The sequence below is a fragment of the Onychomys torridus genome, chromosome X (genome assembly GCF_903995425.1).
Source record: "Onychomys torridus chromosome X, mOncTor1.1, whole genome shotgun sequence".
NCBI lineage: Eukaryota > Metazoa > Chordata > Mammalia > Rodentia > Cricetidae > Onychomys > Onychomys torridus.
The window spans coordinates 91,892,906-91,906,792 of NC_050466.1; the positions used below are offsets into that span (position 1 = coordinate 91,892,906).

Genomic DNA, 13,887 nt, shown 5'->3' on the forward strand with positions numbered 1-13,887 from the left:
GCACAGCCGCCAGCACCTATCGAGAATTTCACAAGCAGATGTAGACTTCAAATGTCTCACCCAGATGTTCCTAGCCACATTTCGAAGTGCACTGTTGTCGGGAGGGGACGACACTCCAGTGGCTCTCGTGCATCAGAGTTACCAGGTTTCCACGGAGAAAGGCACGTTGGTGGATCTGCGGGGCTTGCCCTGAGCTGCTGGTTAAAGGCTGTGAGCACTGCAGCAAGCAGTCAAGCAGACATTACCGAATGGCCGCAGTGCTCCGCATTGGTTGCCCTGACAACCTCACCTCACACGAAGCAGGAGTGGGTGAGGGAACTCAGCAACAAGACCTAGAGCGCTACCACCAAGCCTGGAATCAATTATAAGGCACAGAGGCCAGCACACAGACCAGTATTGACACAACGTGGTCTTTCGATCCGTGGATACAATGTTACTTTTCTGTTTACTTACGGATGCAATTTAGACTTATTTAAGCATTGTTTTATAGATTCAGGGATTGCTTTTCACATGTTCATATATGTGCCGTTAAAGGAAAAATTGAGGTTTCTCTGAAGAGAAAAAAGAATTGGGCGGTGGTGGCGCACGCCTTTAATCCCAGCACTCCGGAGGCAGAGGCAGGTGGATCTCTGTGAGTTCAAGGCCAGCCTGGGCTACCAAGTGAGTTCCAGGAAAGGCGCAAAGCTACACAGAGAAACTCTGTCTCAAAAAACAAACAAAACAAAACAAAACAAAATGTCCTTGTGCCAGCTTCAGAACTCTGCTATGGATTTTCATGCTGTTTTCTGAGTTGGTTCTGGTTTTTCAGGAATTTACTAATCTCAGTGCTAAAAGAGGGCAACAGAGCATCCATGATATGATGTAGCAATAGAGATATGCAAGACTTTGTCTTAGTCAAATATTAATAAAATGTGAGGTCTGGATGCCTATGTATCCGATAGCTTAAAATATCTTTTCAAAAATAATGATTATAGTGAAATTAGCTTTCTACTCCTGGCTGCATTTGGAAAAGTAAGGGAAGAAAATGATGAGCACAAAGCTACTTGATGATCTTAAATAATGCAAAAACAAAAAACAAAAAAAGGCACTGGACAGAATTCATTGCCCTTTCAAGACAAAAAATAAACTCAACAAATCAGGCAAACAAGAAATATAACTCAACACAATAAAGGCCATAGAAGACAAGCCCACAACTAATATCATACTTAACAATAAAAAGTTGAAGAGTCTCCCTTGGAGAAGGCCAGGCAGTACGCAGCAGGGTCAGAGGTGCTGCAAGCAGCTCCTTCAGAAGCTGGTATTTATGGAGATGTGAAGGTGAAGCCAAAGGAACACAGAGACCCAGAAGGAAAGAGGTGTTAGGGACATGGACAGCTTTTGGGAAGCATATGAAATTGCCTTGAAAAGGTGGTCATGTAAACTACACCTAGCAAGGTCATAGTTAGTAGAGCTGCCCAACCCCTACCTCAGCGTGGGCGAAGTGCCAAGCTTACACTTAGGATTCAGTGTTTGCTCTGCTATATTTTGGTTTTGTTTGCTCCAGTCTATCTTTTGTGTTTTCCTGTTCCTCTCTCTTGGAATGCAAATGTTTGCTCTGGACCATTGCTTCTTGAATCACACAGCTTGTCTTTTGATTTTTGCAGGGGCTCGCAGCGGAGAGTCTACCTTGAGTCTCAGATGAGACTTTGGATTTGGTGCTTTGAGCAATGTTAGAACCGTTAAGACTCTGAGGATTCTTGAAGATGGAATAAACGCACTTTGCAATATAACATCGATGGAAGCCAGAAGCAAAGTGCCATAGTTTTGACTTTGGGGTCACCCCCACTCCCAAGTCTCAAGTGTTAAAGACTTAGTTCTTAGCACAGACTTATTAGAAGGTGGCTGTAGCTGGAGAGCTTTTCTCCAGGTCCCACTAAGCCCCAGCAGTCCAGTAGTCCGCTTACAAAATAAACACACAGATGCTTATATTATTTAAACTGTTTGGCCTAATGGCTCAGGCTTCTTGCTATCTACTTCTTCTATCTTAAGTTAACCCATTTCTATTAATCTATACTTTGCCACGTGGCTCATGGCTTACCGGTACCTTACATCTCACTTGTCATGGCAGCTGACAGGTCTCTCTGCCTCCACCTTCCACTTCCCCCAATTCTCTTCTCTTTGCCCCACCTATACTTCCTGCCTGGCTACTGGCCAATCAGTGTTTTATTTATTACCCGATCAGAGCAACACACCACACTTAACATACAGAACATCCCACAGCAGGTGGTGGAGTATTTTAAAAGGAGGGTCTACTAGGAAGTATTAGGTTCGGGGGGATGTACCTTGAAGGAGGCTATAGGACTTCCTATTTCTTCACTTCCTGGCTACCATAAGATGAACATCTTTTCTACCATGTAGTTCCCACCATGATGTTCTTGACTAACCCAGGAAAATTGCAAGTTCAAAACTGTCCTGAGATATCCACAGCAAGGCCTTGTCTCAAAAGCAAAACAACAGTATAATAGTCTACTGAAGTAATTTGACAATGAATCAAAACAATGGGAAAATATGCTATATTCATAAACTGGAAAAAAATTTTTTTGGTTTTTCAAGACAGGGTCTCTCTGTATAGCTTTGGTGCCTGTCCTGGATCTTGCTCTGTAGCCCAGGCTAGCCTCGAACTCACAGAGATCTGCCTGCCTCTGCCTCCCGAGTGCTGGGATTAAAGGCGTGCGCCACCACCGCCCAGCGGTTTTGTTTTGTTTTTTGTTTTAGTTTTTTTGGGGTTTTTTTGTTGTTGTTTTTGGTTTTTTTTTTTGAAAATTATTTTAATAATTTATTTTTATTTTATGTGCATTGATATTTTCCCTGTATGTAATGTATGTCTGTGTGAGGGTGTCAGATCCTGGAATTACAGACAGTTGTGAACTGCCATGTGGGTGCTGGGAATTGAACCCTGATCCTTCAGGAAGCACAGCCAGTGCTCTTAACCACTGAGCCATATCTCCAGTCCCCTAAGTTATTATTTTTAAATTTCCATACTATTCCAAACAATTTACAGATTCAGACTTTAATCCCAGCACTCAGGAGGCAGAAGCAGGCAGATCTCTGTGAGTTTGAGGCCAGCCTGGTCTACAGAGAGAGACCCAGGACAGCCAGGACTGTTTCACAGGGAAACCCAGTCTCTAAAAACCAAAAAAGAAAAGAAAAGAAAAAAAATCAACCAACCAACCAAACTAACAAATAAAATGATTTATAGATTCTATGCAATAATCACCATCAAAACACTAATGGCATTGTCCAGAGAAGAAAGGTAATCTTAAAATTCATTTAGAAGCAGAAAACATCAGAATAGCCAAAGTAATCTTTATTTTTTTTAATTTATTCTTTGTGTATTTTACATCATGCCTTCCAATCCTTCCCATTTCCCTCCCCCCACCCCAAAATAAACCAAAATAAAATTTAAGAGAAAAGGAGGGGGAGAAAGAAAGAAAAAAGGAAGAAGAGGAAAACCTCATCATGAGGACCGAACGAACCTAGGGCCTTCCACTTGCTAGGCAAGCACTCTACCACTGAGCTAAATCCCCAACCCCTCTTTCTTTTTCTTTAAGATTACTTTGGCAACCCCTCACCAGCTGTAACATTCAGGAGAGCAGGCCCTGCACCTCACCTGGGCAGCACAATAGAGCCAACCCTATTGGTGGAGTGTGGGTGAGCCAGTCCAGAAGTTGTTAGCATGGGAGTGCTGTCCTGTCTACTCATCTGTCTAGTGGCAGTATGGGCAGGGGAGAGATGTCCTTCCTCTTCCCATGCCCATCAATGCCCAAAGCAGATGAGAGAATTGCCCCTGCCCCCTACCAGCTATAACACTCAGGAGAGCAGCCCTGCACTTTGCCTGGGCAGCACAGTAGAGCCAACCTTTTATCCATACTTTTTGTTGATTGTTTTTCCGAGACAGGGTTTCTCTGTGTAGCTTTGCGCCTGTCCTGGAACTCACTCTGTAGCCCAGGCTGGCCTCGAACTCACAGAGATCCGCCAGCCTCTGCCTCCCTAGTGCTGGGATTAAAGGCGTGCGCCACCACTGCCTGGCTATCCATACCTTTTTACATGCAGGTATTCATTGCAAACAATCACTGGTCTGGTTCAAGGGCCCTAGTCTCTGCTGCACCATCAATGCTGGGCCTTCACTGGGACTCTTCCTGGACATTCTGTTGCTGCCCTGTGTCCTGGAGATCCTATCCTGCAGCCCTGGGCCACAGGTTTTAACATAGAATTTTACCAGACTTTCAAAGAAGAACTATTACCAATACTCTTCAAATCATTCCACAAAATAGAAACAGAAGGAACATTGTCAAATTCTTTTTATGAGGCCACGGTTACCATGATACCCAAACCCCACAAATGCTCAGCAAAGGATGAGAATCACAAACCAATATCCCTCACAAATACTCATATTTATTATCAATAAAAGCAATTTTGGGTACAAGCTTGTTTTGTAAATCCTGGTTAGCAGATTCCAGAGAGAGAATCTTTTTATGTAAGTCCTGGTCAGCAGATTCCATAGACAGAATCTTTTTCTGTAAGCCTTCATTGCTATCTTTTAAAGCCTGTAAATCCTGGTTAGCAGATTCCAGAAAGAGAATCTTTTTCTGTAAGCCTTTATTGCTATCTTTTAAAGCCTGTATCAGTCCCAATAATGACTCATCTTTGTTCTTATTATTAAACCAGTGTTTGAACACTGTGTGAATTATTCCAATGAATGTCAAAATGGTACAGGCCAGATATGTCTTAGGGAGGTCGTATATTTCCAGGAAAATGTCATTCATCATACAGGCAAAAAGGTTTTTAAACTCTTGTGAGGTAATGTTGTCAGCCATATTACAAGAATTACTCAAAATTTGTTAGTCAGTTTTAAGGTGTAAAATTATCAAGTACTTTTACTTGAAATAAGACGCTTGTTTGCCTAGCTTACCTTTCTGTGGTTTTGGGGGGGGAGGTGCAGTAGCACTTTTCAGCCAGCAGGAGGCGTTGGTATAGCTCCAAAGCAGGGCCTGCTGGCGACCTTGGCTGGCGGCAGCTGAAGGCAGGAGCCAAGATGGCGGGGAGCCGGCACTCAGGGAGGAGTGGGAATGCCTCACTCACAGCGGTTTTCACTGGTCTAGGGGCTAAGCTAGGGAACTAAGACCGGACTAGCTGCTTCCTTTTTCGGGAATGGAACCATGTAGGCGTCCCCTGGTTAAATGGAACTTTGCAGGCGGGTTTAGGTACCCGCCAGCCGTGGAGGAGGCTGAGGGAGGGAGCCGCCTGGGCCTTTGGAATTTGCCCATGTTGAGAACCAGATATTGGTGAAATTATTAAGGCCACTCCACGTACTTAAAAGGGAGGTTTATTTTGTGGGGTAACTTACAAATGAAGGGGTAGGTTGCAGGGTCTGGCAAAGGTATGGCGCAGTCCGGCGGTGTTCTCTGGAGAACTCTGCTCAGTCTACCTCCAGCGTCCAGGGTCCCAGAACCAAGAGAGCCCTCTTCCCTATCCTGGGTCTTCTGCTTCCTTCCTCTGCCCTGCTTTGTGGGTGTGACCATTACCGAAGCCTCAATGGGGGTTGGAACTTCCAGGCCAATGCTGGGATGGCTACCCACTACACTCCCATGCTCACAACGTTGTGCCTGACTCAACCACACCTCTGCCAACAGAGTTGGCTCTACTGTGCTGCCCAGGCAAAGTGCAGGGCTACTCTCCTGAGTGTTATAGCTGGTAGGGGGCAGGGGCAATTCTCTCATCTGCTTTGGGCATTGATGGGCATGGGAAGAGGAAGGACATCTCTCCCCTGCCCATACTGCCACTAGACAGATGAGTAGACAGGACAGCACTCCCATGCTAACAACTTCTGGACTGGCTCACCCACACTCCACCAATAGGGTTGGCTCTATTGTGCTGCCCAGGTGAGGTGCAGGGCCTGCTCTCCTGAATGTTACAGCTGGTGAGGGGTTGCCAAAGTAATCTTAAAGAAAAAGAAAGAGGGGTTGGGGATTTAGCTCAGTGGTAGAGTGCTTGCCTAGCAAGTGGAAGGCCCTAGGTTCGGTCCTCAGCTCTGGCAAAAGAAAGAAAGAAAGAAAGAAAGAAAGAAAGAAAGAAAGAAAGAAAGAAAGAAAGAAAGAAAAAGGAAAAGAAAGAACAAAGTTTGAAAGTATCATGTTTTGTATATTCAAAATGATAGTAACCATAACGCATGTCATTGGTCTACAAAAAGGTGCACAGATCAATGGAATAGAATTAAGAGCCTCTGCATTTATTTGGTTTTGGTTTTGGTTTTTTGGATTTTTTTTCAAGACAGGGTTTCTCTGTGTAGCTTTGTGCCTTTCCTGGAACTCACTCTGTAGCCCAGGCTGGCCTCGAACTCACAAAGATCCGCCTGCCTCTGTCTCCAGAGTGCTGGGATTAAAGTCATGTGCCACCACCGAACCGGTGAGCCTCTGCATTTATAACCAACTGATCCTTAACAAAAGTTTCAACATAGTGTCAATTCACATGTAGTAGACTGAAAACTGACCCCTTCTCTCCATACTGAAATGAACACAGATGGATAGAATATCTTAATGTAAGATCTGATACTACCAAAGGAAAATGTGGAGGGTCAAAATCTTGACATATGTGATGGACTGGTCTCCTGGATGGGACTTCAAAGCACAGAACACAGAGCAAAAAAAAAAAAAAAAATGGCAAATAAGATCATATGAAATAACAAAGTGTCCTTAGTGTGAAAAGACTACTACTGTCAACATGGAGAAAGTCTATGCAGGCTATACACCTGACAGAGAATCAATATGCAGAGCATATGAAGATGATTTTTAACAGACTAACAAAAAATCAAGCAATAAAATTTACATTGGACAAATCATCAAAAGAAGAGATACAAATTACCAAAAAAACACATGAAAATGTGTAAAGTGAACCAAAGCTAAATAATGAGACTCCATCTCACCACAGTTAAAATAGTAATTGCCAATTTTTTGAAATTGTTTTTGAGACAGATTCTTAGGTAGGTAGGCCTTGAATTCGCTATTAGCCAAAGAGAAATTAGAGCTCCTAATCCTCCTACCTCAATACCTCCCAAGTACTGGAATTATAGATTTGTGCCTCTGTCCTAAACTTTGCACTGTTGCTTTTTTGTGACGTTTGGGGGAGGTGTTTATTTGTTTGTTTTTCAAGTCAGGGTCTTGATATATAACCCAAACTGGGCGGGGAATTTGTATTTCCCAGACTGGTTTCAAATTTGTAATCCTCCTGACTCAGCTTCCCTATTGCTGGGATTACAGATGTACACTCAAAAATATTTTCATGAAAACAACAGATGCTAGCAGGAAAACTCTTATGCATTTCTGACAGCAGTGTAAACTAGTATGCCCATTACAAAGAATACCATCCTAAAGTTTCCTAAAGGAAACTAAAAGCAGAGATATCACATGATCTAGCTATATCATTTTGAGTATTGTGGTAGTTTGAATGTAATTGGCCTCTATAACCCCATAATCTCATAGAGAGTGGCACTATTAAGAGATGTGGCTTTGATGGAGTGGGTACGGCCTTGTTGGAGGAAGTATGACACTGTGGGGGTGGGCCTTGAGGTTTCATATACTTAGGATACCACCCAGGGTGACAGTCACTTGATCTCCTGTTGCCTGCAAGGTGTAGCACTCTCAGCTCCAGCACCACCTCTGCCTGCAAGCCACCATGCTCCCTGCTATGATGATAATGGACTGAACCTCTGAAACTATAAGCAAGCTCCCTCAATTAAATGTTTTCTTTGTAAGAGTTACCATGGCTGGGGGGGGGGGCACACACCTCTAATCCCAGCACTCAGGAGACAGCCAGGCTTACATAGAGAAATCCTGTCTAAAAAAAAAAAAAAAGGCTGCCATGGTCATGGTGTCTCTTCACAGCAATAAAAACCTAAGACAAGTATACATATCAAAAACACACTCCAAGCCCATTTTATTATAGTACTATTCACAATAGATAAGATATGAAAATAACCCAGATGTCCATGAACAAATGAATAGATAAAGAAAGTGAGGTATACACCTATACAATAGAATGTCAATTAATCATAAAAAGTGATATTCTATCATTTGTGGCTAAGTGGATACAACCAGAAGACATTACATTAAGTGAAATAAATCATAGGCAGAATGACACAGATGGCATGGTCTCTTGTATGAACATTTTAGAGTTAATTGAAATGTGGAATTGTGGGGCTGGAGAGATGGCTCAGTGGTTAAGAGCACTGGCTGCTCTTCCAGAGGACCCAGGTTCAATTCCCAGCACCCACATGGCAGTTCATAACTGTCTGTAACTCCAGTTCCAGGGGATCTGACACCCTTATACTGATATACATGCAGGCAAAACACAATACACATAAAATTAAAAAATAAAATAAAAGTGAAATGTGGATTTATTATTATTAGAGATCAAAGAGGGAGAGACTAATGAGGCTACGGCAGGTTGGATAGTAGATACCCAAAGACAGTAAGGTAAATTTAATATGTGCTAGGGTTCCAGAACTCTACAAAAACAGCTCACCATAACACATTATACATTTTATGAATAACTGGATGTTAGAAACTCACAGACTCCAAACAGAAATATTAGTGAGGAAATTAATATATTAACTACCATGGTTTGTTCATTACACATTGTATATATGTATCAAATTATTATATTACTCAATCATTTTATGGAAATAAAATAATAAACATTTAAATTCCAATTTATATACTATTCTATATTTCATCTACATGCAATGCATTTTAATATAGATTGATAATTGTATAACTCTCTCATAACTGCCCCAAATAATCATCCTTATAAACTAAAGTAAAAGTAAGTGAAAAACCTGAAAATACCCTAATAAACCTTTCTCTAAAAACAACACACATCAGAGCAGTACAAGTGAAAATCCACAAACATGTTGGGATGACTGTTATCAAAAACATAAAGGATAAGTATTACAGAGGATTTGGAGAAAAGACAATATTTACCCAGTGTTGAGGAGAGTATAAGTTAAAATAGTCATTGTGTACAAGCAACTCGATCTAAGTAAGCTTTGTGGGTCAATCACACAGACAGAAAAGACATGAAAGTAGGAAGACTTGTTGAGAAGAAGAAAGGGGAATGAGAAAGGCCAATAGTAGGTGAAAATGACTAAAATTCTCTCAAGAGATTATGGGACTATTAAAGAATTTAATTTTTTAAAGAGCAATTGTGATTCGGGTGTGGTAGTGCATGTGTTTAGTTCCAGCACTCAGAGGCAGAGGCAGGTGGATCTCTGTCAGTTTGAGGCCAGCCTGGTCTACAGAGTGAGTTCCAAACTAGCCAGGGATGCATAGTAAGACCTTATCTCAAAACACATAAACAAATGTTCAAGAAAATATAGCCATTGTGTAAAACAGTATGGGGGCTCCTTTAAAACACAAATAATACTACTATACAATCCAGATTTTCTACTTCTAGGTATATAGCCAAAGCATATGAAATCTATGTTCCCAACTAATACCTGCACATTCATACATATGTGCTGTGGAATAATAATAACTAACAATGATAACTAATCAGTACTCCCTTTGTACACTGTAAAGATCTGTCACTCGAATTTGTTTAATAAAACACTGAATGGCTGATAGCCAGGCAAAAAGTATAGGCAAAGCGATCAAACTGAGGATTTGGGGAGGAAGAAGGGTGGAGTCAGAGAAATGCCAGCAGACACAGAATAAGCAAGATTGGCATGTCATGCTGAGAGAACAAACCAAGCAAGCTACATGGCAAAGCATAGATATAAATATGGGTTAATTTAAATGTAAGAGTTAGCCAGTAACAAGCCTGAGCTATCTGCTGGGCATTTGTAATTAATATTAAGCCCGTATTGGTTATTTGGGAGCAGGTGGTTGGGATGGAAAAACTCCACCTACACATATGTATTAGTATTTAGTCACTATAGGCAACATATGGGATAAACCTAAGTGTCCATCTCTAAATAAGTGGATGAAAAATGTATAAGGAGATGTAGCCTTCAGGAGTTCTTCAGCTATGGGAATTAAATTCTTCCAACAGCCTGAATGAGTTTAAGGAGTCCTTTGAGCACCAAAACCCCAAGAACACAAGCTGCAGAGAACAGCACTTCCACTCATCTCTCCTGCATACAGAATCGTGTGGAGCCTGCTAGAGCCAGTGGACTCTGAGAACATCACCTTTCAGCTCAGCACAGCTGTGCCAGCAAAGCACTCCACAAATTAGTGCAGCTCTAAACTTTGACCAGAGAAGCTTCTTTCCGAAGTTGGCAATAGTTAATGGAGCTGTGGTTGTCTGCTCAAGATCAAGCCAGTCAACATTCTAGAATATAAAGGGGAGGTTTTCACATGCCTTCACCTCTAAATGAAGAGTTATGGGCAGCTGATGGCTTCTAGAGGAGGGAGCATTAGTTTTCTCTAAAAGAGCAGCTACTTATAGAATGGTCATTCTCCAGTGGATGAGCCTACACCCTGGAAATATATTGGCTGCACAAATTGAAGTCAGCATACTGTTTTTTAAAAGGACATGAACGTGCAAGGTAAGGAGGTAGAGTGGGTCTGGGAGGTGTTAAGGGGAGAAGTGGGGAGGGGGTGAATATGAGTAAAATACATTGTTGTGACATTCTTAAAGAATTAATTGAAATTATATTGGAGCTGGCAAGATGACTCAGAGGGTAAATGTGCTTGCTGTGCAAGCTTGATGACCTGCCTTAGATCTTCATAACCCATAGAAATGTGAAAGAAAAGAACCAACTCCACAAAGCTGTTGTCTGACCTCAACACACAGGCCACAGTGTGTACAAACACACTAATAATCAATAATATAAATATTGAAAGAAAGAAATAGGGTTGGGGATTAAGCTCAGTGGTAGAGTGCTTGCCTAGCAAGCACAAGGCCCTGGGTTTGATCCTCAGCTCAAAAAGAAAGAAAGAAAGAAAGAAAGAAAGAAAGAAAGAAAGAAAGAAAGAAAGAAAGAAAGAAAGAAAGAAAAGAAAAGAAAAGAAAGAAAGAAAGAAAGAAATCTGCCATTTACAAAAACATGGGTAAATATAAGACATTGTGCTAAGTGAGATAGCCCAGACACAAAGAAATACTGTATTGTTCTAATTTCATTCTGTTGCTGTAACAAAATACTTGGGACAAAAAGCAGTTTATTGGAAAAGGCACTTTATTTCAGCTTACAACTTCAGGCTACAATCTGTCGTAGCAGAGAAGGCACAGTGGGAAGAGCTTGAAGTGGCTGCTTGCATCACATCTACAGTCAAGACCAGAGAGGAACAAATGAATGCAAGCAACCTTACTTGTTCTCGCCTTCCTTTGGCCATTCTTATACTACTGATTACCCACTGCCTAGGGAATAATACTGCTCACACCGGGCTGGATCTTCCTATATCAATTAACAATCAAGACAGTCCTTCACAGGCATGTGCTGTGGATATCGCTCTGTGTAAATAAAGTTCTGATTGGCCAGTGGCCAGGCAGGAAGTGTAGGTGGCACAAGAGAGAAGAGAATTCTGGGAAGTAGAAGGCTGGAGAGACACTGCCAGCCGCCGCCATGAAAAGAAACATGTAAAGACACTGCTAAGCCACAAGCCATGTGGCAAAGTATAGACTAACAGAAATGGGTTAATTTAAGATAGAAGACGCAGATAACAAGAAGCCTGCCACGGCCATACAGTTTCTAAACAATGTAAGTTTCTGTGTGCTTTCTTGGTTGGGTCTGAGCAACTGTGGGACTGGCGGGTAAGAGAGATTTGTCCTGACTGGGCCAGGCAGGAAAACTCTAACTACAGGCATGTCTATGCCATGCCCACAACCTGATCCAGATAATTCCTCATTAAGACTCTTGCTCCAAGCTGGGCATGATGGCACATGCCTTTAAACCTAGCACTCTGGAGGCAAAGGCAGGCAGATCTCTGTGAATTTGAGGCCAGCGTAATCTACATAGTGAGTTCCAGAATATGCAGAGAAACACTGTCTAAAAAACAGAACAACAACACAAATTCCTGAAGCCATGTTGATATTCATGAACCATGATGGCACCCAGTGCCATGTGGATGTCTGTGGTCCATGCTGCTGTTGCTGTGGCCATGTTTGGGTTGGTGGTCCTGCTGAAGCCAGAGGCTGAGTTGATGCTAGTAGTTTATACTGTCACAGGAGACCATGCTGAAGTCCATGGCACATGCTGGCACAGGAGGCCATGTTGATATCTGTGGTCTGTGCTGTTGCTAGATACCATGTGGAAGTCTGTGATCTGTGCTTCTGACTGTAAAGGACAAGGAAGCTTCTTTCTGCAGTGGTATTGATGACTTGCAGGCTCACAGTTGAGAAAGACTTAGAAGGCTTCTGTGACAACCTCTCTCCCCACCTCCCAAAAAAAGTAACAAACTAAACAGGAAGCTGGGGTGATATTTTATTTGTGCTGAAATGTGATATTTTATTTGTATGTTAATAAATAAAGTTTGCCTGGAGATCAGAGGTCACATAGCGAGCCAGGAACAGGAGTCAGGTGGTGGTAGCGCATGCCCTTAATCTGATCACATGGCAGGCAGAGTTTCTGTGCGTTCAAGGACATAGTCAAGAGTGGTGACACATGCCTTTAATCCCAGTACCAACCATAGAGGCCTGGAGGTCTGTATAAGCAGGCAGTGATGAGGAAGTCATGGGGCTGGGCTTAGAGCCAATGAGAAGGCAGAACAGGCAATAAAAGCACAGGTTAGGTCTCTCTTTGTGGAAGCTACGGCGTGGTGGTAAGCTACGGCTAGTCGTGGCTATTCGCTCTGATCTCTTTGGCTATTACCTCTGTATTTGGCCCAGTGTTTCTTATTTAATAAAACTGTTTAGAATTCATCTACAGGAAGCCATCAAAGAGAACTCTTAAAAATTGTTATAAGGATGTTCAAGTGTAGCTCTCCATAATAAATGCTACTACTGGCAGGGGTGTGGGGAATGGCTCACTTTTCTTTAAGGGGCTGGCCACCAGGAGTTTGGCCATGCTCCAGTGACTATATGGACAACACAGATTGGAATTTTTAAAAATCTTTTTGGAGGGGAGGCCACAAGGGTGGAGGCTGGACCTGGAAGGAATACAAGGTGAGGGTAATTGGGGTGCATTATGTGAAATTCACAAATAATCAATAAAAATATGTTTTAAAAAATACTCTCTTCCCAGTTGATTTTAGGTTTTATCAAATTGACAGTTAAAACTAACCAGAACATCTATCATCTCACATATGAAATCTAAAGCTGTCAAATTCACAGAAATAGAGTACAATAGGCCAGGGCTGTGGAAGAAATTGTCAAGAGTTGATCAAATGGTACAAAATTTCAATTGTTAAATGAATAAAGTCAGGATATTTAATGGACAGCAGGGTAACTGTATTTAACATTAATGTATTATATACTTGAAATTTGCTAAGAAAAGAGATCTTCATCATTCTCACCATACCAAGTACAAATATAATTACCATATGAGGAAATAGATATGTTAATGGATGAACATTTCACAAAGTATGCATATATCAAAAAAATCACATCATATACCTTCCAGGCATACAGTTTTTATTTGTAAATACCACTTCAGTAAGGCTGGGAGAAAGCATATGAAAGAAGGAAATACTAGTAGAAAATATTTGCAAATTACATATTTGAAAAAGAATACATAAATTCTGCCAACCAGTCCCAGTGAACTTGAAGGCATGTTCTTCCCAGAGACTTCAGATAGAAATGAGATCCAGATAATGTATTGATATATGTGTGTGTGTGTGTGTGTGTGTGTGTGTGTGTGTGTGTGTGTGTAACACAAACTGCTAATTGGTCTTATTAATAAAAAAAAAGAAAAAA

General features: G+C 41.7%; 1 pseudogene; it reads left to right on the forward strand.

Annotated features, from left to right (window-relative positions):
* Positions 1-248: 248 nt before the first annotated feature.
* The window catches only part of LOC118574735, a 29,853-nt pseudogene continuing 16,214 nt past the window's right edge, over positions 249-13,887 (forward strand).